Here is a 24,255-nt window from a genome sequence, read left to right as displayed (position 1 = left end):
CTCTCCGTTGGATCTTCTCTATATCTTCTATCAACCCTATCTGGTACGGATCCCACACTGCTGAGCAGTATTCAAGCAGTGGGCGAACAAGCGTACTGTAACCTACTTCCTTTGTTTTCGGAATGCATTTCCTTAGGATTCTTCCAATGAATCTCAGTCTGGCATCTGCTTTACCGACGATCAACATTATATGATCCTTCCATTTTAAATCACTCCTAATGCGTACTCCCAGATAATTTATGGTATTAACTGCTTCCAGTTGCTGACCTGCTATTTTGTAGCTAAATGATAAAGGATCTATCTTTCTGTGTATTCTCAGCACATTACACTTGTCTACATTGAGATTCAATTGCCATTCCCTGCACCATGCGTCAATTCGCTGCAGATCCTCCTGCATTTCAGTACAATTTTCCATTGTTACAACCTCTCGATACACCACAGCATCATCTGCAAAAAGCCTCAGTGAACTTCCGATGTCATCCACCAGGTCATTTATGTATATTGTGAATAGCAACGGCCCTACGACACTCCCCTGCGGCACACCTGAAATCACTCTTACTTCGGAAGACTTCTCTCCATTGAGAATGACATGCTGCGTCCTGTTATCTAGGAACTCCTCAATCCAATCACACAATTGGTCTGATAGTCCATATCTCTTACTTTGTTCATTAAACGACTGTGGGGAACTGTATCGAACGCCTTGCGGAAGTCAAGAAACACGGCATCTACCTGTGAACCCGTGTCTATGGCCCTCTGAGTCTCGTGGACGAATAGCGCGAGCTGGGTTTCACATGACCGTCTTTTTCGAAACCCATGCTGATTCCTACAGAGTAGATTTCTAGGCTCCAGAAAAGTCATTATACTCGAACACAATACGTGTTCCAAAATTCTACAACTGATCGACGTTAGAGATATAGGTCTATAGTTCTGCACATCTGTTCGACGTCCCTTCTTGAAAACGGGGATGAACTGTGCCCTTTTCCAATCCTTTGGAACGCTACGCTCTTCTAGAGACCTACGGTACACAGCTGCAAGAAGGGGGGCAAGTTCCTTCGCGTACTCTGTGTAAAATTGAACTGGTATCCCATCAGGTCCAGAGGCCTTTCCTCTTTTGAGTGATTTTAATTGTTTCTCTATCCCTCTGTCGTCTATTTCGATATCTACCATTTTGTCATCTGTGCGACAATCTAGAGAAGGAACTACAGTGCAATCTTCCTCTGTGAAACAACTTTGCAAAAAGACATTTAGTATTTCGGCCTTTAGTCTGTCATCCTCTGTTTCAGTACCATTTTGGTCACAGAGTGTCTGGACATTTTGTTTTGATCCACCTACCGCTTTGACATAAGCCCAAAATTTCTTAGAATTTTCTGCCAAGTCAGTACATAGAACTTTACTTTCGAATTCATTGAACGCCTCTCGCATAGCCTTCCTCACACTACATTTCGCTTCGCGTAATCTTTGTTTGTCTGCAAGGCTTTGGCTATGTTTATGTTTGCTGTGAAGTTCCCTTTGCTTCCGCAGCAGTTTTCTAACTCGGTTGTTGTATCACGGTGGCTCTTTTCCATCTCTTACGATCTTGCGTGGCACATACGCATCTAACGCATTATGTACAACGGTTTTGAACTTTGTCCACATGCTATAGCACTGACTCCTACCGCCATGCAGAAGAGCGCTGCTCAGTTGCTGCTGGAGTTAATACACAGCGATACAATGAATTTCGTATGACACTAATCTCAGATCGCACTGTCGAATGGACACATAAAATTCTGATTTAAAAATAATTTTATTAGTAATGGTAATAATACTGACTCCCTCCCTCGACGCTGGGCATCGCATGAGAGACGCGATAAGCAGGATATATTTTGACGGACAGCAGCTACATGTTGGAATAACGAAATAGCGAGTATCACAGAAACACCAGAGAAATTGCGGATCCATAGAAGAGACACCCTGTATTTACAGTGCACCAAGATATCAACAGTACCATAATGGTTTTCCTCTCTTTGCACTGGAACACAGTACTGCACCTGCCGGAAGTTCTATGCTGACAGTCATGGATCTGCATGCATCGAATATCATACGTGGGCGTCACACGTGTATGGTATCCTGCGTAGGCTGTTGTGCGACCACATCTCTCAGTCCGGCCGCGGTGGCCGAGCGGTTCCAGGCGCTTCAGTCCGGAACCGCGTGACTGCTACGGTCGCAGGTTCGAATCCTGCTTCGGGCATGGATGTGTTTGATGCCCTTGGGTTAGTTAGGTTTAAGTAGTTCTAAGTTCTAGGGGACTGATAACCTCAGATGTTAAGTCCCATAGTGCTCAGACCCATTTGACCATCTCTCAGAGACAGGCGAGCTGATTGGTGATTTTCAAATGCCTACTCTGAAAAAACTCACAACACCAACAGTACTTTCAGTTACGCTATTCCATGTGTCTACTTCGAAGTGAGTGCACCCGCATCATATCCGGAATAATGTTCAGAGGTGGATTCGGCCACATTTGGTTCGGAAGCGATTCTGCTCGCGCTATATACACGTGTGCCACGGCCACTATGATATTCATTCCATCATAACTATGATTGAATAAAACTTAATTACATACTGTATAGTCAGGAAGGTACGTGATAGAGTGTGTTTTTCTCACTGGTGTCATATGTTTCTGTTCCGCTGCTATAGAACAATCGAGTTACAGCTGTTATGGTTTTAGGGCGCAAAACTGCTAAGGTCATTAGCGAGTTACAGCTGTTACACTACATATTTGTTTTGCATACTCAAAATCTTCAGTAGACAGTGGTTTATGCCTGTTCTGCACACTGCTCGCTTAATCACACACAGGTAATTTTCAAATCCATAAGCCGATAGTCATCTACATGAATTATTTGCCAATTCTGCATTATATTTCCGCCGCCTGATATCAATTTCTCCTTATATATCGCAGTATTGCTCCGCTTTGTCACAAGTCTCCTAGCAACTGCAGTCACCGGATCTGAATATTACTGATCCTTTGTGGTCTACTTTGTAGAGGAGGGAGTATAATTTGAATTCACCGACGTCATTGTTCCCTGAAGGAGCAATGGTATAAGAGTCTCTTATGAACATTGTATGACCTCTGTTTATTGACTTTTTCAATGCCAACAGGTTTCCTACACTGTATTAGGCTTGGGAGTTGGTCGTTTATAGTATTTTCATGTGCACAACATGCACAGACATCGCTAAATGGATTGTTCGTAGAATTAGAGACAGATTCGAGGCTATTATGCTTATCCATTACGGATATTTTAGAACCGTGACTGTATATTAATGTAAATAAATTATACACAACTGCAACCAGTCACTTTTTCATTAATAATGAATAATAATAATAGGTTCATCTTCAGATGATTTCGGGATAATCCGGGAAGTTACATCATTACTGGTAGTAGCATAATGCTGGGTGCTGGTTCTATGGCAGAAAGATGGGTCACACTTTAATGTATCGCCATGACTATATCTTATCTTTCGATATCGATGTAAATTTAGTTTTTACTTACTGCGACAGTATAGATACGAAAAAAGCCGCCTATACTTTCTTGGTAGAGGAGGTTTAAACACTGAATCTTTCACATAACCCCACAGAAAGAAATCGCATGGGGTTAAGTCGGGAGATCGTGGAGGCCATGACATGAATTGCTGATCATGATCTCCACCACGACCGATCCATCGGTTTTCCAATCTCCTGTTTAAGAAATGCCGAACATCATGATGGAAGTGCGGTGGAGAACCATCCTGTTGAAAGATGAAGTCGGCGCTGTCGGTCTCCAGTTGTGGCATGAGCCAATTTTCCGCGGGCTACGCGTGGAACTTGCCCGCACGCGTTCAACCGTTTCTTCGGTCACTGCAGGCCGACCCGTTGATTTCCCCTTACAGAAGCATCCAGAAGCTTTAAACTGCGCATACCATCGCCGAGTAGAGTTAGCAGTTGGTGGATCTTTGTTGAACTTCGTCCTGAAGTGTCGTTGCACTGTTATGACTGACTGATGTAAGTGCATTTCAAGCACGACATACGCTTTCTCGGCTCCTGTCGCCATTTTGTCTCACTGCGCTCTCGAGCTCTCTGACGGCAGAAACCTGAAGTGCGGCTTCAGCCGAACAAAACTTTATGAGTTTTTCTACGTATCTGTAGTGTGTCGTGACCATATGTCAATGAATGGAGCTACAGTGAATTTATGAAATCGCTTCAATCATTTGTAATAGCCCTGTATATAAAGGTGGTATGATGTGCCCTCCATCATTCGCTGTACAGCAACTTGTGATATAATTGTTTGGATAAAGGACTTTATTCCACAGTATGGTTATCAAAATACAGTGCGTTAAGCGCTATAGACCTTATTGGTGTAGTATATTGAACAATAGGTGTGCAGCTATAGCATCTGTTGTCTGATTCAAGAGAATATGTTTTCGCATAGGCATCTATATATCAGTGTGAAAGTACTGTTATCTGATTGTTGTCGTTGTAGGAGCAGATACACAACTTGCATTTGAAAATACATGCATACTGCTGTGTAATATGGTGGAGGTACAAAGAGTAAATATGCCGAATGCATTTCCCCATTCAGTAATTCAGTTATGCTCTGTGGTGCATGATGTTTGAATGACAGCATTTCCTTAGCAATAGTTTTAAATTCTGCAGTGTGCTTTGACTAAGTTAATGCTACAATACACGATACGTAGCTACTGGATTTATTCATAAAGTAACTTATTTCTCGAAGCTGGAGGTAATATCGAGAGATACGTTTAATCTCTGGGGAGGGGCATCCTGTGTAGAAGCAGATTAATTAAAAAAATTAATGTCCACTAGCTGAAATTTTCTCTGTGTACAGGGAGAAGTAGAATGCAATGTGTTTGGCGGCTTTGTTTCTCCAGCACACAAATTGGGTATCACACCGCACTACCTAATGCTGAGCATTGTTTGTTTGACAGATACACACACATCATGTGGCGCATAAGTAAATATGATGGAGACCAATTACGACGATGTGTATCAACAACTATAATGTCGACGGTAGCCCACTACAGTGCATTATTTAAACAAATAAGTCAGGTAATCTGGCAGTTGATGTTAAATGATTCTTCCTTCTCACTGATTCCTTGCAATTCCGCCGCTAAAGGAGAAACAGTTGCTCTGCTGCATGTATTGAATATATCTCAGGTGCTGGTACACATATACCATCAAAGGACGCTGGGTCTGCGAGTGCAGTGCATCTCTCATAGGTCTGCTGGTGGGCAAGATGAATACTCACAGCAAGACGTTACAGCAAGTCTGCAGACAGATTGCAGCAGTGTTGCCACAATGTTGGCACAAGATTGCAGCAATATTGCGACGGTTCTACTGCGATTGTACATTACCTCTTTTTTTTCTTTCTTTTTTTTTTTTTAGTAAGTGCTAACACTTACTATCACTCCATCGCATCATCGTAACTTCTTACCCAGTCGTAAATAGGTTGCACTGAGTGAGTGCTTGTCTTCCAGCATTCAAATCTATTAGTAACTTGTATGAGCGTGAACACATCCAGTATTTACATTACACAACTATAAAAATACTGCACAGTGTCACTACCATAAGTTGACAATTAGAAGGATCTGAGGCTGTTCAGTCTCTCTAGATTTTTTTTTCCTAGTTCACCTAGCCATTACTGCTGCTTACACAGGTTCTCACTTAAAGCTACGGCATATATAGGCACTTGTGTATCTTATTTGTTTGATTCATATCTTAATCGCGTGAAGCTGCTGGAATTAATTAGGAAATGAGACACTTAAAGTAGTCAATGAGATTTGCTATTTGGGGAGCAAAATAACTGATGATGGTCGAACTAGAGAGGATACAAAATGTAGACTGACAATGGCAAGGATAGCGTTTCTGAAGAAGAGAAATTTGTGAACATCGAATATAGATTTAAGTGTCAGGAAGTCGTTTCTGAAAGTATTTGTATGGAGTGTAGCCATGTATGGAAATGAAACCTCGACGATAAATAATTTAGACAAGAAGAGAATAGAAGCTTTCGAAATGTGGTTCTACGGAAGAATGTTGAAGATTAGATGGGTAGATCACACAACTAATGAGGAGGTATGGAACAGAATTGGGGAAAAGAGAATTTTGTGGCACAACTAAACTATAAGAAAGGATCGGTTGGTAGGACATGTACTGAGGCATCAAGGGATCACCAGTTTAGTACTGGAGGACAGCGTGGAGGGTAAAATTCGTAGAGCGAGACCAAGAGATGAATACACTAAGCAGATTCAGAAGGATGTATGTTGCAGTAGGTACGGGAAGACGAAGAAGCTTGCACAGGATAGAGTAGCATGGAGAGCTGCATCAAACCAATCTCTGGACTGAAGATCACAACAGCAACAACATATTAATATCATGAAGAAAGGCAGGTCGATGCCAAAAACAGTGACGTTGCGATTTTCTGTCTATTTAACTTACAGGGTTATTATTATTGGTGAATACTGTTTTGTCACAGATTCAATTTGGTGGATGTCTGACATAAATTGATTGTGCTGCATGTGTACTTGTCTCGTAGCATTCATAACTATTAGTCATATGTATTAGGATGGAAACCATTCTATTGCACGAGACTCTTCTTCATTGCTTGGGATTCCAAGCAAAGTCTCATGTCTTGATGCAGCAGTCGGACTGTTACTGCTGATGTGATGTGTACATCACTGTGTCCTGCCAGCACTGCAGTAATAACAAGCCCGTAAGTAAATCGATGTACACAAATCATAATAATTAGAGATGGACAGATACTTATTGCCGGGTATTGCTACTGACTGTCTTAGAGGGCTCAAAATTAATTCGTTATCTAAACAACAGGCGGGCACACACTTGCATTTCAATCAGTGTTTTTACACAATGTCCAGACATGTTGGAGCTTGCAATGTCACGGATATCCTATGATGTCAGATCCATACTATAATGTCTATGTGTTTTGTTTTACCTCATACTTCAGGTGCACATTTTTTCTTACAAAATAATACACAACAGAATGGCTACATTCATTTTGTTTAGATAATTTCAACTAAGATTGTAGAGTATATAGATGTGTACATAATTTCTCATCTACGTCTGGTAGCGATGATGTGCTATGTATAGGTGCGACATTCATAATTTTTTTTTCAAGAACGTCGTCAACTGTTTCTTGATGAGAGTATGCACATACTCACAGCACTCTGAATGGCTAAGCTAAAACACGTTCCGTCTCTGTATGTGAAAGCACTCCTAAGTATACCAGTTGCTGCATATCATAACTGTTTTCAGGTAGACGGCAACACATACAGTGTGGTGGCACAGGACGTAACACCGCACATACATCTGAGAAATTGTCACATAATAGATTCCATTCATTGACAGAAACATTGCCACAACCAAACGTTTACTATCCCACACATGTGGTACAGATAAGGTCGTGTTAATGGGTGAGGTACGTCCTGGTAACGGTTTGACGAGCGTTGATAGTAGGATCATAATATCTGGGATGTATATCTCTGCAATGTGACACGGAATAGTCCAATAATCCCACTGTTCAGATGAGAAAATTATAAGAGCTATTTCAGTTAGTAACATAATCTTTTTTATGAAATTTACTTTTGACATAGATGTGGCTACACTGTAGCAGTAAAGCACTTTTTGACAAATAATTCAGTTCGTTCAGAGCAAATTGCCTTATAACAAGAATGTCCCCTCCCATTATTAACTAATACCAATACTTACTGTTTCGGCTTTTGGAGGCTGTGGTCATGGCACTGAAAGGCACACATCTCGAATGGTCTCTAATTGGAGAGAGCAAAATGGGAGGCAGAGGAGATTTATTCTGATTGGTCAGCCGCTGTATACAGTCCTCGAATAATCCATATTGGACGAGAGCCAACTGTTGAAGTGGCTCGGGGGGGGGGGGGGGGGGTGCGGGATATGGGGAAAGGCAGGACCTTGACAATATCTGCCAGACCTGGAATATGACATTCATAATTGCGTCAGCTATAATATGACACCAAAGGTCATTAGAAGGTGGTCTCATATGCCCACTGGCATACAACTTTCGTAATTTGTTTTGTGTACAAAGGACTGATGAGCATCGAGCGTACTTATAATTAGTTCGCAGCACAAAGATCTAATATAACATCAAGGAATATTCATTCATGGTTTTCAGATAAGTTTCTCAAGTTTGGTAATTTTTGTTTTCTTTCAATTACTTTTCCCAGTTTTCGATTTTGCAGTATTTGGCGCATAACGTACTTTTAACAGTAACGCTGTCTTCTGCAACTCCATCTCGGTTAAGAGTAAGTGATACTGTATACTCCTTATGACTGATTCTTAGGGAACAGAATGTAACACAAAAAAGCATAGAAGTTTGTTCCGGAAAGCGTTGGCGATTACTGATCTCATGAGAATAGTTATGCCTCTGTCATGCCGTTAATAATAAATCACGTGCAAAGTTAGCTGTGCAGTCGCTAGCATTTCGATAATCAGCCAATCACTGTAAAATGTTCCTTGTATGGCTTCTGAGGAAATGTAGGAAGAAGCGAGACAATACCGACCCTACGACTTATTTTAGAAGATAGGTTAACGAAAGGAAAACCTATATTTTTAGCATTTGTAGCCACAGAGATAGCTTTTGACAGTGTTGACCGTAATACACTCTTTGAAATTCTGAAGGTATCAGGGGTACAATACTGGGAGCGAAAGGCTATTTACAACTTGTACAGAAACCAGACGGCAGTCGAAGGGCATGAAATGCAAGCAGTGGTTGAGAAGAGAGTGAGACAAGGTTTTAGCCTACTGCCAATATTATTCAATCAGTGCAATGAACAAGCAGTAAAGGAAACCAAAGGAAAATTTGGAGTAGGAAAGGCGAATAACTGGAAGCTTTGAGGTTTCTCAATGACACTGTAATTCTGTCAGAGACAGCAAAGGACTTGAGAGAGCAGTTGAACAGAATGAACAGTGTCTTGAAATGAGGATACAATATGAGCACAAAAGAAAGCGAAACAAGGATAATGGAATGTAGTCGAATTTATTTCTGTGTGTTACTACCTTTCAGTAAAAATACCACTGTAAATGAGATGTAAACAAATCCGTATTGTTAAGATAAGTACCTTTTGTACAAAGGCATATTTGTGGCAGACCTGTAACATTTTCTCTGTCAACTACAGCTAAAAACATCTTTGTGGCTGTTTGTTTATGTAAATTATTCTCGAGGTGCACTGTGCACTGAAAGTTGCGAGTGATGAGACTCTGCACAATTGGGCCATAAGAAATCCGTAAGTACAATTTCTGCCAAATTTCGTCACTAAATACATACAAAAATCGATAACTAACTAAAAATTACGCCTTTTTTATTTATTGCAGTAAAGTGAACAATAAAAAGCAGAACCTCACACATCGAAAACATTACGAAAAAGTGGCATAGTACAAAGAAATACGTACTTGAATGTGGGAGTGTAAAAATCGTAGAGCTAAACCAAGAGATCAATAAAGTAAACAGATTCGGAAGACTCGCACAGAGCAGAGTAGCTTGGAGAGTCATATCAGCTTTCGGACTAAGACCACAACAACAACATGGCTTCCGTTTTGGAACGTGGATGGACGCTTGATCTACAACTTTTAACATGTGTGTATACTCTGATGGCTCATCATGGCAGGGTAGAATCAAATACCTGGTCGAGTTTCGCAGTTTAGAGTTGCATCATTCGGAACCCACCCAATATAGGCACTCTTACAAGACTTACGCCAAACATTACGAAATTTCAGAGTTTGAATGTGTTATTAAATGGCAACGAAATTGAAGAAAAAGATATTTTCTTTGAATGGAACACGAATACAAATATCAATGAAAAGCTCTCGGATGTTTTAGCCGGGTGTGGAAAATCGTCATGCTTCATCGAATGCCATACTCATCAAATTCTACCACTGGAAGATCTACATTCATGATTTCCAACAATGACTGATGCCAACAATGACTGATGCTTCAGATGTCTTATCATTAACAGTGTACAATTTCTGCACGCCCTGCATCAACCGTTCACGATGAGTTGAACTGACTGTATAGTGTAAGAAGTATGAACTATACGCTGTAGTATACTTGGGTAAGTCAAAAACTAAGACGCAAAAGCCCGCATACGGCATATCATTTTAAATTTCGCGCGTGTACGTATCTAGAAGGTCGCAGCACATGTTGCGTGTAAGGTAGCCGATACACAGTTATCAGCAGTTAATGATTAATGATCTGCAGTCCGACCAAGATAACCAGTGTGCTATGAGTGTGTACCTGACTAGAACCAAGCAGTTTTTGGAAGTCGAGGGAATATTCGCAGAGCATACCTATAGCGAAACTCGTCAAGTATATAGTTAGAAATTTACTACCTGAAACGTTCTGTTCAATTGAAACAGGAATTCAGTAAAGGACGAAAAGGAATGTCACAAGCAAAGAGTACCCTTGCAGCCCTGGTTATCAAGTAATAACATGTTTCTCCGTGTAGCGATATTTCGCTACCCCGTGGACACATCGGTCTTACGGGTTGCTGCAATTTAAGAAACACAATCAACTTTTTATATCATGTTGTTTTGTAGGGTGGGCAACCACAGCCAAACTTTGACATTTTTCCAAAGAAAATTCAGCACTGGCTGTAACAATGATTTTTACTAAATCTGCGACCGGTTTCGCACCACTAATCGGTGCATCCTCAGGCAATCTGTACAAAAAATAATATAATACGAGCTCGTATAAACTATTCGATCCCCGAATTCTGAGGTATAAACTGAACTTTTAAACGACGAAGATTTTGAATGAGACAAGAAAGTACTCACATACGCTATTTATAACATGGTAACGTTGAACATTGCCCTGTAGCCACTCCCCACCGTTCACGTCCAATATACCGTCATCTAGTGAAACAGTAGTTAAAATTTAAAAATATTTAAAAAAAATTTTTAAATGATGGGAGCGGCAATGACCTAGACAATAAAAATAAAATACGATGATGATAAAACTCCCCTAAACACGAACGACGAAGAACGCAAACATTAGCATTCAGAACCACCATATTTATTATTCTTATGGTTTTAACTGCCTGCCATGTTCTGTATTGGCCACCTAGTATGGAATTAGACTTTTTAAAAAATAGACAAAGGAATTGTTTATGATATGTTGAGCACCACTCTTCACACCTTTTACACGTCACCCGGCCTCTGGCGATCCTGCGTGAGCGCTTGTCGGGTTTCCGGCAGTCAGTCAGGCCGGGTCCGCTGCCGCGCCGCTCTTCTCGCCTTGCACGGTAACGTCTGGTACGTTTACATGGCCCTAACTCCGCTGTTGATTCATGCTAATGTTTGTGCTCTACGTCGTTCGTATTTAGGGGAGTTTATCAGCATCGCATTTTTTTTCTAGGCCATTGCCGCTCCCATCATTTAAAAAATTTTAAGAAAGATTTTTAAATTTTAACAACCGCTTTCACCAGATGACGATATATTGGACGTGAATGGTGGGGAGTGGCTACAGGGCAATGTTCAACGTTACATGTTATAAATAGCGTATGTGGGTACTTTCTTGTCTCATTCAAAAAACTGGTTGTATAAAAGTTCAGTTTATACCCCAGAATTGGGGGATCGAATAGTTTACACGAGCTCTTATTATATTATTTTTTGCACAGATTGCCTGCGGAAGCACAGATAAGTGGTGCGAAACCTGTCGCAGATTTAATACACTACTGGCCATTAAAATTGCTACACCAAGAAGAAATGCAGATGATAAACGGGTATTCATTGGACAAATATATTATACTAGAACTGCTATGTGATTACATTTTCACGCAATTAGGGTGCATAGATCCCGAGAAATCAGTACTCAGAACAACTACCTCTGCCCGTAAGTGATGACTGGGTGTTGTGTGCTGTCCTTAGGTTAGTTAGGTTTAAGTAGTTCTAAGTTCTAGGGGACTGATGACCATAGATGTTAAGTCCCATAGTGCCCAGAAATTTTTTTTTCTGGCCGTTATAACGGCCTTGATACGCCTGGGCGTTGAGTCAAACAAAGCTTAGATGGCGTGTACAGGTACAGTTGCCCATGCAGCTTCAACACGATACCACAGTTCATCAAAAGTAGTGACTGGCGTATTGTGACGAGCCAGTTGCTCGGCCACCATTGACCAGACTTTTCAATTGGTGAGAGATCTGGAGAATGTGCTGGCCAGGGCAGAAGTCGAACATTTTCTTTATCCAGAAAGGCCCATTCAGGACCTGCAACATGCGGTAGTGCATTATCCTGCTGAAATGTAGGGTTTTGCAGGGATCGAATGAAGGGTAGAGCCGCGAGTCATAACACATCTGAAACGTAACGTCCACTGTTCAAAGTGCCGGCAATGCGAACAAGAGGTGACCGAGACGTGCAACCAATGGCACACCATACCATCACGCCGGGTGATACTCCAGTATGGCCATGACGAATACACGCTTCCCATGTGCGCTGGCCGCGATGTCGCCAAACACGGATGCGACCATTATGATGCTGTAAACAGAACCTGGATTCATCCGAAAAAATGTCGTTTTGCCATTCGTAGACCCAGGTTCGTCGTTGAGTACACAATCGCAGGCGCTCCTGTCTGTGATGCAGCTTCAAGGGTAACCGCAGCCATGGTCTCCGAGCTGATAGTCCATGCTGCTGCAAACGCCGTCGAACTGTTCGTGCAGATGGTTGTTGTCTTGCAAACGTCCCCATCTGTTGACTCAGGGATCGAGACGTGGCTACACGATTCATTACAGCCATGCGCATAAGATGCCTGTCATCTCAAGTGCTAGTGATACGAGGCCGTTGTGATCCAGCACGACGTTCCGTATTACCCTCCTGAACCAAGCGATTCCATATTCTGCTGACAGTCATTGGATCTCGCTCAACGCGAGCAGCAATGTCGCGATACGATAAACCGCAACTGGAATAGGCTACAATCCGTCCTTTATCAAAGTCGGAAATGAGATGGTACACAGTTCTCCTCCTTACACTAGGCATCACAACAACGTTTCACCAGGCAACGCTGGTCAACTGCTGTTTGTGTATGAGAAATCGGTTGGAAACTTTCCTCATTTCAGCACGTTGTAGGTGTCGCCACCGGCGCCAACCGTGTATGAATGCTCTGAAAAGCTAATCATTGGCATATCACAGCATCTTCTTCCTGTCGGTTAAATTTCGCGTCTGTAGCACGTCATCTTCGTGGTGTAGCAATTTTAATGGCCAGTAGTGTAAAAATCATTGATACAGCAAATGCGGAAATTTCTTTGGAAAAACTTTTTATATCACAAGAGGTCACTCGTTGGATACGAACGCTGACACAACAGTTCTATGCTGCAGCGCTTTAACGCTTTGTCCAGCGGTGGGATAAGTGCTTAAGAATACATGCGTTTACATGCGTTTACATGTACAATTTTATATGTGACATATTTATTGACTCCTCTTCATAGTTAATGCGGATGAGCAGGAAGATCAAACCTGCAATGTTAGGATACAGTATCACTAGGGTCCCACTCGACACAGTCAGTTGCTTAACTATGTGAGCATAACGTTGCAAAGCGATATGAGGTGGAAGGAGCATGTGAGAACTGTGTAAGGGAAGACGAACAGTCGACTTAAATTTATTGGGAGAATTTTGGGAAGGAGTGATTCACCAGTAAAGGAGACCGCATATACGACGCTGATGCGACCTATTCTTGAGTATTCCTCGAGTGTTTGCGATCCGTACCAGGTCGGATTGAAGGGATGCGTCGTAGCAATTCAGAGGCGGGCTATTAGATTTTTTACCAGTAGGTTCGAAGAAACATGTAAGTGTTACGGAGATGCTTCGGAAATTCAAACTGGAATCCCTGGAGGGAATTTGAAGCTGACTGCCGAACGGTTCTACTGCCACCAACATACATTGCGCGTAAAGACCACGATGATAATACACTCTTGCAAATGGAAAAAAGAACACATTGACACCGGTGTGTCAGACCCACCATACTTGCTCCGGACACTGCGAGAAGGTTGTACAAGCAATGATCACACGCACGGCACAGCGGACACACCAGGAACCGCGGTGTTGGCCGTCGAATGGCGCTAGCTGCGCAGCATTTGTGCACCGCCGCCGTCAGTGTCAGCCAGTTTGCCGTGGCATACGGAGCTCCATCGCAGTCTTTAACACTGGTAGCATGCCGCGACAGCGTGGACGTGAACCGTATGTGCAGTTGACGGACTTTGAGCGAGGGCGTATAGTGGGCATGCGGGAGGCCGGGTGGACGTACCGCCGAATTGCTCAACACGTGGGGCGTGAGGTCTCCACAGTACATCGATGTTGTCGCCAGTGGTCGGCGGAAGGTGCACGTGCCCGTCGACCTGGGACCGGACCGCAGCGACGCACGGATGCACGCCAAGACCGTAGGATCCTACGCAGTGCCGTAGGGGACCGCACCGCCACTTCCCAGCAAATTAGGGACACTGTTTCTCCTGGGGTATCGGCGAGGACCATTCGCAACCGTCTCCATGAAGCTGGGCTACGGTCCCGCACACCGTTAGGCCGTCTTCCGCTCACGCCCGCCTCCAGTGGTGTCGCAACAGGCGTGAATGGAGGGACGAATGGAGACGTGTCGTCTTCAGCGATGAGAGTCGCTTCTGCCTTGGTGCCAATGATGGTCGTATGCGTGTTTGGCGCCGTGCAGGTGAGCGCCACAATCAGGACTGCATACGACCGAGGCACACAGGGCCAACACCCGGCATCATGGTGTGGGGAGCGATCTCCTACACTGGCCGTACACCACTGGTGATCGTCGAGGGGACACTGAATAGTGCACGGTACATCCAAACCGTCATCGAACCCATCGTTCCACCATTCCTAGACCGGCAAGGGAACTTGCTGTTCCAACAGGACAATGCACGTCCGCATGTATCCCGTGCCACCCAACGTGCTCTAGAAGGTGTAAGTCAACTACCCTGGCCAGCAAGATCTTCGGGTCTGTCCCCCATTGAGCATGTTTGGGACTGGATGAAGCGTCGTCTCACGCGGTCTGCACGTCCAGCACGAACGCTGGTCCAACTGAGGCGCCAGGTGGAAATGGCATGGCAAGCCGTTCCACAGGACTACATCCAGTATCTCTACGATCGTCTCGATGGGAGAATAGCAGCCTGCATTGCTGCGAAAGGTGGATATACACTGTACTAGTGCCGACATTGTGCACGCTCTGTTGCATGTGTCTATGTGCCTGTGGTTCTGTCAGTGTGATCATGTGATGTATCTGACCCCAGGAATGTGTCAATAAAGTTTCCCCTTCCTGGGACAATGAATTCACGGTGTTCTTATTTCAATTTCCAGGAGTGTATATGAGAAATTAGGACTCATCAGAGGCATACAGACAGTCGTTTTTCCCTTGCTCTTTTTGTGAGTGGAACAGGAATGGAAATGACAAGAGGTGGTACGGAGTACTCTCCGCAACGCACCATACGGTTGCTTGCGGAATATCTATATAGAAGTAGATGTAGATGTACAAATAGGAAAAATGCAAGAGTTTCATCATATCATAGTGTCTCTAATAAACTTGAGAAGCACACTGAAAATAATTTTTCCCAAACTACGGAAGACTACAGTGACAAAGTAACTTACCTTAGATGTGATGGTGTGAGCTCGTAGCCCAAAATTACGATGAAATAGTTGGATTTGTGTACCTAAGAGGAACACAAACAGAATACGTCTCTTGGAGACTGAAGCAGACCGTCATTTAAATTCCTTTAGTTTTCTGAAATAGCGTCCGACTTATGCTAAAATCAGTTACGTTTAATCTTCAGCTAAACATTTTTGGCCAGTACTACGGCATTACAGGAATGTTATTACTATGGACTTAATATTTATGTTTGTACACGTATTACATTCCCTGTACTTTAAAGTTACATATTTTTCTTCTCATTCATACATGTTATACCACTGTAGAAGTGAAAAAGATGATACATATTTAGAATTCACATTTGTTTGGACGGCAAGAGCGCTTGGTTTTATAAGTATTGATGTTCGTTGAATTTATAGTACGGACAATTCCTTCTTCCTTATAAAGAACGTTTTTCCCAAAACCATTTAATTAATACAGAAAGGTCTCTAGAGTGCAGCGAAGCGCAGGCAGTAAACTGATAGGATACAAAATAATATGCTTTGTAGGTGAGCTAACATTTGGTCACAGCTAATGAGTCAGAATTTCCCCGTAATCTACGCTATAAATGCCGCATTTGGAAGTATGATACGCTGAACTGAGCAAAATGCTACCTAGAGCCAGTTGCAGATTGAATGAAAAGAAACGATGGTCAGGGGTACACAGGCTACATGCGCAATAACGCACGCAGTCGACGTGAGGTGGCAACTCTGAAGAGCACTAGTGCCGCAGCAGGCAAAATTAAAAGTAGCGAGAGGCAAACGATGTGATTACGGGAAAGCACGTAATAAATGCATGCGCCGCGGGCCGGCCTCCGTTAAACATTAACGGCCTGAAATTGAGTAAGGGGCTCGCTCGCAAGTGGCGCCACTGCAGCTGCCGCAGCCGATCTCACGTGTGTTACCGCAAACCACGCCATCATCCTATCTTTTCACTTTGGTACACGTTTCATCTCTGCATTTTATTGCATAGGAGAGCTAATGCTAAACGTGTGTGGGTTCATGAATGATCGGTAGTTCCATGTGCGTGCTAGAACACGCAGTAAGAAACCATATTTGTGAGGTCGAACAGTTGCCTCGGTGACAATTTCAGTATTGTGGTCTTACTGGAATGTCAGTCACGATACGATGGGAATAATTTTGCGGTGGAGGATACAGATACTATGACATACGACAAGAATTAGTAGGTCAAATATGAGTCACGATACGCTCGACGAAGTGTAAGGAGCCTGCAACAAGCAATGTCGATAGTCAAGGAACAGCTGCAGTTGTGAACATCGAGAGTGATAAACATTGCACAGGAACGACTACGAATACGCCACGTTTTAATTGCTACATCAGTTCCAGCCTTGTGACTGACTTCAGCCATAGCTGTGTTTTATAATTTTGTATCCAATACCGCACTACACGAGAAAATGCTAGAAGAGACCATAACAACTCAAGAAGAAATGTTTATTCTACTTTGAAAAATCAACCTGTGGCTATTGGAACTGACTAATCCCCAATCGTCATCGAGATTAATGTGACAACGCGAAATTTGTTTGCGTTTGTAGTACGTATTTGATCCATTTTTCTTAGTGAAGAAAGCTATGACAGAAGTATCCACCCGTATTGGATCGTTGTTCACTACCCCAACTAACTGCGTTGGAGCTGAAGCAATGTCTTCGACAAGGCTCTGCTACATTGACACGCGTACCCGGAAATGTTTCAATACACTATTGTCATGTCTGAGCATTAGTGACATATCTTGCGCTTGAGACACCGTGCTCCTCACACCATTCAGAGTGGAGTTTCGTTGAGACCCTGCAGCTTCTAGACGTTGTACTTTCAGATTATGTTACATTAGATGAGGTTCAGTTTTTTGGGTCATAGTCCAAAAATGAGATGATTCACGTGAGTGTGGAACACTGTTAAATTTACAGAATTAAATAAAGTTATGCACTTGTAATAAATTTGTCATACGAATCTCTAATCTTGACTGATAATTAATTACCAGAGATATCCTCTCGGTTTGTAATGAAAATTGTGCTAGTGTGAAGAAATTAGTCTTCCTGTGTGCCTTATGAGATTAAATTTCATCTGTTCACAGCTTTCCTTCGAAAATATTTGTGTGTGTTTGTATTGTTTACAAAATTCTTTGCCAGAGAGTGTGTCCCAGCTTTTATTCTATTTTCTGCCTCAACCATTTTAGAACACAGCTTTGAGTGCCAACGAGTATATGTTTAAAGCGACTGAACCAAGCCATTTCTCTCAATCATTAATTTAATTAAATACGACAATGTATCTCATTATCGCTTGGCGTGCTCTTTCTCTTCGTAACTGGTTTTTTCACGTCTGCTGCTACGTGTGAAGTTACCTCCTTCTGAACTTGTTTTCCTGCATTCACATTTCAAATCCTTCTTGCCATTAGATTCCGTTGTGTAAATTGTTACATGTAAAGTGGGTCTTTCTTCCTATAAATTTTCTCATTTCCTCATTTTATTTTAAAAATGTTTTTACATTTTATTTTTATTCAAATTCATTTCTTATTCTGTAAGATGATAAAACTATTTCTCTATAGTTATCTTTTAGTCTGCAAATTTCTATCATTCACGCAGCTGCTGTTTTTTCTTCACAAACCATTGGTAATTTCGTGAAGCCTCTCCCCGTCGGAGGTTCGAGTCCTTATGGGGTTTATGTGTTGTCCATAGCGTAAGTTAGTTTACGTTAGATTAACGAGTGTGTAGGATAGTGATCGATGACCTAAGTAGTTTGGTCCCATAAGACCATACCACAAATTTCCAAAAATTTCGTCGACATCAAAACCACCTAAAAATACTGATTCTGAAATGAAGAAGATAACGGTCAAACTTTAGTATCTATCGATCACTAAGACTTCATAGGTGGAATATTAGTTCAGACGGAGTAGAATGAGGATAAGAATAGGAGAAAGCATGACCAAGGCAACCATCCCGGTAGACAGTACAAATGGCTTGGGGAAATGAATTAAGTCTGAACAACCGGAAAGGAATCTTGCTACACCTTTTTGCGAACTTATGAAGTAAACAATGCACTACCCCACTCGGTGCAACCTTTTGTAGTCTTATCTTAGCTTGCAACTTACCTGCTACTTTCATCGTCTCACTTACAGAAATAAAATTCTATTTTACCTGTTATAGCTCCACTACAGTTTCATTGTAGTTGCTGAAAAACGATTCGTGTCTGATAGTCATCATGTCACAGACAACGATTACATTACTAGGGATTTACTCGCGTTACGATTTTTGCTTGTACTACGCTCACACGTTGTATGGTGCATAATGTTGACCTTCTGTTGCCGAATTCTGAACGCCTAACCCTGAATTAGTTTTGGGTTAGAAAGCACAGCATACTTCGATTTATAAAGATAATGAATGCTTCTGCACATTGCGCTGTTGACACAGGTGCATTAATAGTTCCTCATAAAATTTTGCTACGAAGTGATTTCACATATTAGCGAAAATGACCGATCAATATACTTCTACTGAATGCACGTTGCAAGTAGTCACTAGCCATGTAAGTATCTTAAAATCATCCAGGCGCACTAAATTCCGAAACAACAGAAAAGTACGCTATTGTGAAAAATATGTTCCTTTAAGTAGCAGACCTATTATTCGATAAAATTCCACATTTAGATACATTTTTCGTCTCAAAAGTCAAATGGTAAGGAATGTTCCAGTGTAAGAATACTTACGAATGGTACCTAGTGACAAAGTCTTCAACAGTATTTAACAATTTTTCCTTCAGACGCTGTAACTTACTGAATGTGTGCCAGCTCATACCACCAATTAAGTGAGGTCCAAATTAAAGGATACACAGTGTTCCTAAGGTCTGTACATATGTAAGTACGTAATTAGGATACGTTTGTCTGAGTTTCTTATATAGAATAATGTTACGTGAGATAGAGTTTCATGAGTACGATGGTCTGAGATCGTCGTATCACCATAAACATACGCATCATTTGCAGACGAACTATAGAGATTCGTTAAAATAAACAATCAATCATTTGCAGCCTCACAAATGCAAAAATAAATACTGAAAAGTTTTTCGATTTCTGTTGCAAGCGGATCTGATGCATCAAGAACAGATGTTTCTTTAAACCCATATTTCAGGGAGATCGCCGCCATTGTAGCATTGGTGGTCACTAATCAGTGTCTCCGTGTTAGTAGTAAGAAAAATACTGGTCTGTTTTGTTGCTTGATCGTATAAATGTTTTCATATCGTTTTATTTGTGAGAGAAATTGTTCAAATCACTGACGGGATAAAATGTTCAGGAAAGAGTTTGCAACGTTATTCTTTCCAGTTGCCCACGGAAAATATTAAACTGTGAGACAATTAAAAACACCCGTTGTGTGAACTGGAAGAGCACCTACCTTCACCCACATGGTTGCCAACAAAACCTTCAAGTTAAAGACTGAAAGTTTTCCCTAACACCATGTAAACGTCTTTACTTTGGGGAAAGGGCCTGCCGCTAGCGTACTGTCAATCACGGCTGCTTAATGGCATGGACGTATTGTTTCACTGGGTTGAAACACACGTATCTCTGTTCACTGATTCATACTTGAAATTTTGTTCGTGAACGCACCAACATCCAACAAAGAGTATTTTTGCTGCTCCCATACATTTTCAGTCACAAATGATTCTGTTTCTCCATAGCAACACTATCTCGCATAATTCAACATAACAGACGCTGTTTGTCTATTTAAATATGTAATCAATTATACGGATCAGCAACGAAATAAGAGACAGAGTTGCAAATCCTTTTTGAATTTTGTTTGTGCTAGAAACGACTTATAACTGTACAAGGCAACATATTGGTAAAAAAGAAGACAGTAACGAATTAGTGAGTATCTTGAAACTTTCTTGTTCAATCGCACATTCATTGTTGCAGACAATATTTTTGCTTTATGAAATCGTGGGTCTCAGTGCAATGTTTCACCAGTTAGTATTGCGGTCAGCTTCGATTAGTCAAGACAAACTCTTTCAGCTCTCTATTTGAGTATGTTTGTATTTTGGGTGCTACAAAGGCTATAAGCCAAAACGAAACGTTAGAGGGTGTCGAGCCATGAGACGATGTAATTCGAACTGGCCCGCGCCATTCTATTCGATGCTGTCCTGGCCTGTGCTGCTCTGTTCAGACTTTGTGTTTGGTCTGGTGTGTTCTGGAGTCAACGTGAGCTGGTTCTAAATGCTGGAATGTTGGAAATGCTGGATTAAATCTTGAAAATTATTTGCCGTGATGAATAACAGGTAATGCTCACGTAATTTCGGTCGTACGTTTTAACTACTCGCACATTTATCTTACGGTCGTTTCGTGATTTATTATGAGAAATGGTATCTGTGCACTTGACGACACACGGGATCATTGCTTACGTTTCGTGAAATGGAGGCTGATTATATGATCGTCCGTTTCGTTGTGGATTCAAGTTTATCATCCTCTCCTGCATTCTAAATGGTTTATTATCTTGCTGGAAGTCGTGTCTGGAGAGCATTTAACTTCATTACCATTTTTTGCAGAATCTAGCTTCATGTTGTGTTACTTGAGAAGATCTTCATGATTATTCCATCTAGTTTTGAGAACAATATACAAATTATTTATAATTTTTTTCTAATTTATTTCGATCAACCTAAGTCAGTTCTTTATTATCACACATTCAGACTTCCATGCTGCTGCAAGGGCAGCATCTGTTGATACAGACTTTGCGTTATCATGTTATGATTAGTTAAATGATTCGGTCGGACGGTACTCTAGCAACACATTAAAAAAAGTACCAGGCCCTATGCATGACACAAACTGCAGGTCCAGAAACGTAGGTCACGGCTTGTTGTGCTGGAATGCTGATAATTTGAGAAGACTATACGTTGAGGTTTTGTATATTAGTAAGATATTTCGTGGAACATAAGATAGTAATGGGCTCTTCGTTTTCAATATCATGGAGACGTTCCTCTCTGAGATTAGGCCACGATTTTTTTGACTGATGGGAGCCATTGACTAATGATACTGTCGAGAGTAAATTTAGTGATTACAGCCACGAGGAAACAGCCTAAGGGCCCCGCTTTTGGCTATAAACTATAAGAGTTTTGTGATTTGTGACTACCTCCTATTTGATGACAGAATACACAACTACGCATTTGCATTATCACTGTGCTTATCCACTGTCCAGTCACATCAACGTGACGTCCTGTCAAAAGCCTACCGCCTTTTGCAGCGTAGACCATTGCAGGAAGAGTCCTTGAGGTTGACAGGGATGTGGAGCCAGTGCCGTGGCCAGATGCAATAGGTTTCTAAGTTAAGGATCCGTGGCGCAAAAGCGCGATTGAGACGGTGCCACAGACCCTCGACTGGGTTTAAATCCAGGCAGTTTGGTGGCCATGGGAGTACGGTAAACTAATCCTGGTGCTGTTCGAACCACGCAAGTAAGCGGAGAGCTGTGTGACACTTCGCATTGTTCTACTGGTAGATGCCTCCGTGCCGACGAACAACAAACTGCGTGTAGGGTTTGCCATGGCCCCAATCGTAGATGCATAGGTGTGTTCCAGAATGACGAGGTCACTCAGGGAATGCCATGAAAGCATTCTCCATACCATAACGCTTACTCCTCCGGCAAGGACAATTCCGACAGTTGTTACAAGGTATTTGCCATCTGTTCGATGGAACATCAAAGCCCACTTGTCACCCCTCAGTGGGCGTCCAGTGGCGGTAGATGTAGATGTAGATGTACTGGCTTGCAATTTCCAGCCTTCGTCGCCGCTAAATGGCAGTCAGCAGAACCGGTGCCTGCTGCGGAGCCCATGGCAGCAACAATCGCTGAACAGTCGTTGGTGAGACAGTGCTGGTAGCACTTTGGTTCATCTGGGTAACCATTTTCTCAACAATTGCACGTGCATTCGCCCGTACACATCTCCACAGCCGTCGTCCACCCCTTCCATCTGTGGTCCGTAGTTCACCACAGTTGCGTCGGCGCCAGGAGAGCGCCATTTTGCTATGCATAGCATACTTTAATCACGGCTGCACACGATAAGTTTACAAAATTAGCCGTTTCGGAAATGCTTCTACCATTGGCTGAAAGCCAATGTTAATGCCCTTTTGGACGCCAGATAAATCGCTCCGTTTCCGCATTAAGACAACAACTGCACCGTTTTCGCGACCCCCCTCCCGCTTCCTGCTGCCCCCCCCCCCCCTCAAACACACCCACACGGTTTACGTAACTTCCGTGATTAGTGCTGCCACCTGCAGTCTATAAGTGATTGCTGCGCGTTTCGTCGAGCATAGACAATGGTCAAGTTAATGTGACTGGACGGTGTATTAATTTCATGTCTCTGATTATTCCGTTAATAATTCGTGGTCGAGTGCGTTTCCAGTTGAGTACAGGCACATCGACATTCACAACACTATGGAACGTAATAAATCAAGTTTTTATTTGACTACTCATTTCAGTAGCTCATTCTTACTACACAGCACCAACTGCTTACAACCTAATGGCAAGTAACTGTTGAGCCACGTATATACCATGATTGAGGTATGTCGCTCACTCTGTCAGAAGACTAAGCAAAGAAAGAAGTCAACAATAAACAGCAACCAAGAGTGAAGACCTAAGGAGTGACTGCATGCACCGCCGCTACTTGCTCTTGTTCTCGTATCGTGATGGTATGCAAATCGATCTCGCTTCTTGAGAAGAAGGCCTGCGATGCTCTAACTGCTCATCGGGGACGCCCACGAATATTGTGCTGCCCCCGACACGTTTACTTACGCTTCCCTCTCTGTTTAAACGTTTCCCGTTACGCTCAGACGCTTAACTTAATGCGGCTCTCGGTAGCTCTTAATGCTGCTCTCTCGCTACTCGCACTCTGTTTATCGTATTATTTGCGTTATCTGCTTCCACTCCACATCACACTGCCATATGTTTTTCAGCGGACTACACAGTCCTTCTATGCGCCTGTTAGAAATGTATAGGGGGGAGGGTACGTTGAGGTTATTATATCTGGTAACTCACGATGTTTCCTGGTTGGTGTTTAAAACTGATGAACGAGTATAGATTCACATCAAGGAATGCGTACTAGAGACAATGAAACGTCCCCGTAGAAAAATTATAAATGACTGTGCTTAAACTGACACACAATATTTTTAGCGCAACGCAATCTGACTTTCAATAATCCCTACAAAAGAATGGCACTGACTAACATTAACCTACACCTTTCACAAATCACTTACCTCACAAAAATCTTCGTTACTCGAACTACTGCAATACAGCGAGCGCCACTACTGCCAGCTAAATAAAAGATTCAAACTACTGAAGGCACTAACTACTGATAGGCATAGTCAGCAAATGAAAGATTTTGATAGAGAACAAACAATGTATTTACCTTAATAGTGTTCAAAAGTCATTATATATATATATATATATATATATATATATATATATATATATATATATATATATATATCAGTTCATGACATTCTGTCTTACAAATTTACTCTCTCTGATGGACACGCGTCCAGATCATCCGCTTTCAAAACTCCGCCATCTGACTTCCCCACATCCATCA

The sequence above is a fragment of the Schistocerca cancellata genome, chromosome 4 (genome assembly GCF_023864275.1).
Source record: "Schistocerca cancellata isolate TAMUIC-IGC-003103 chromosome 4, iqSchCanc2.1, whole genome shotgun sequence".
In the NCBI taxonomy this organism is placed as follows: Eukaryota; Metazoa; Arthropoda; class Insecta; order Orthoptera; family Acrididae; genus Schistocerca; species Schistocerca cancellata.
This window is presented reverse-complemented; position numbering follows the sequence as displayed.